This window comes from Myotis myotis, unplaced genomic scaffold, assembly GCF_014108235.1.
Source record: "Myotis myotis isolate mMyoMyo1 unplaced genomic scaffold, mMyoMyo1.p scaffold_m19_p_4, whole genome shotgun sequence".
Taxonomy (NCBI): Eukaryota; Metazoa; Chordata; class Mammalia; order Chiroptera; family Vespertilionidae; genus Myotis; species Myotis myotis.
The window spans coordinates 76,877,174-76,879,301 of NW_023416346.1; positions in this window are offsets into that span (position 1 = coordinate 76,877,174).

Genomic DNA, 2,128 nt, shown 5'->3' on the forward strand with positions numbered 1-2,128 from the left:
AGAGAGGCTTGCTTCCCAGTTTCTCATCCTTGGTAGAAAGAATGTAACTAATTTGCATTTTAATAGTTACCTGTTTTCAGTCAATGACACCCCAAGGCTTAGGAGTTTGCTAAATTGAATTAGATATTCTGAAATAACAAAATGCTAAAATATTAATCTAAATGTCCCTCATGGAAAATCTACAGGACAGAATTAAATCTATTGATTATGTCATGTATTTTTAAAATTTATTCTTAAAAATATTACTGATTGAGAAATGCTAAATATTTAACTTGCCAGCTAAAAGTTTAAAGTTCTGGTTAAATAAATTGGGAGAAATAATATAATTATAATAAAATTTCAACATTTATCTAATTGAAAAAAGAGGATAAATTCTATTATCCCAAACGAAATTTTTAAATACAAAGATTAGTTTTAATTTAATTGATATCTCTTAATAATTATAAAAGGTATATAATCTTTAAATCATATATACACATATATATTTAATAGTCTTTTAAGTTAGATTTCAAAACTATAATCAAGGAATGACTTTAGGATATTTCATGGGCCCTGAAATGTTTTCAAAAGTTTATTCTCTTTTCTTAAAGGATTTTTTAATAAAGCCAATTTAATATACTTGAAATCACATGGAAAGCTTTATCAAATAAAAGTTAATAAATATATATTTTAAGTTTTTGCCTCTAAGAAAGGGCAAAACAAGTTATTTTATTTAAAATTTCTTAAAATACAGCAATAGAATTTTAAGATGTAATTTAAAATAACAAAAGCTCCTCACTGCTACATTTTAAATTAGGCTAGAGATAGGCAGCGTTTACACCTCATAAATCAGACATAAAACTTTACTAACTTTATTAATAAAAGTACCTACCATAAGAAGCCAATATCTTTATAAGCAATTAAATCCTAGTAAAGTAAATTCTTATAAAACAGTTACTGAAGACTTCCCATAATCCCTCTATATATACAAATAAGGCAAAAGGGAATGTTATTTAAAAATATTATTTTAATTTTAATAAAAAGAAGAAATTTTAAAATTTTGAAGTATCTTCCACTAATATTTATAAGATAATCTAATGATTTGCTATTAAAATACCAAATCTAAAAATAAGTACAATCACCATAAATATTTAATAACTTTGACTTAATATACATAGCCTTACGGCACTATCAATCCACATCCAAGAAGTAACCTGTAGATTACCTAGTATAAAAGAAAAAGGTTTTTTTTAATTGAAGTTTTCCAAGTATAACCCAGTAGGAGGAAGACGAGCCAGACAACAAACAGCCTGGAGACCACCTGGGGCACAGTAAAGAAGATGCCTGAACCATGAGAACGTGCCTCTTGCCATGCTAGCAGTAATTATCTTTATGGTAATATTACATAGAACAAATATAGAAGTATTTTAAACTTATGCTCCTGACCCTTCATAGGTAAGAACCCTTACGTGGGCTGATCCCCCGCCTAATATAGTATCCAGTAGGAACATAAATAGGGCAAGGAAATAGGGGACCACCACTACTTGCTCCTAGGAGAGGTACAGAAAATATAACTAAGAGCTTGTCTATACAAAAAGAAATTGACAGCCAGTTTAAAATTGAATTGCCATGGCCTAGAGCAAAGAATATCCTTACATGATATTACTCTACAAAAACTCATTAATAATTTTTAATATTTTACAACGGCATATTGTACATTTATCCCAAACAAACTTACAAACTAATTCTTTAAATATTTAGCAGCAATTTAATAAGGATTTTATCCCTTCCACTGTGTGGAAGGCCCCCAAGGAAGGCACTTGAGCATTCTATATTGACCTCTCTTGACCTTTTTACCAAAGGGGTCCCTCTTCCAATTGCCCATAGCTGTTACCTAAGCTCTCTGTTCATACTGAGGTTGAAGCCTCATGGTGGCTGGTACTATAGATCTGTCTCTTGCCCAATGGCGTAAGCTGGGCCCTCTCTGTAGAAGAAATCTGGGTTCCCTATGATCAATGCCGGGGCCCCGCCAGCAGGCGAGGGGATCCAAAGGCAGTTGCTGGGCATGGAGGCCAGAGGGACATGGACTATCAAGGAGACAGAACTAAACTTCACATCATCCTGCTTGGCCCCGGAGGATGGCTGGTTA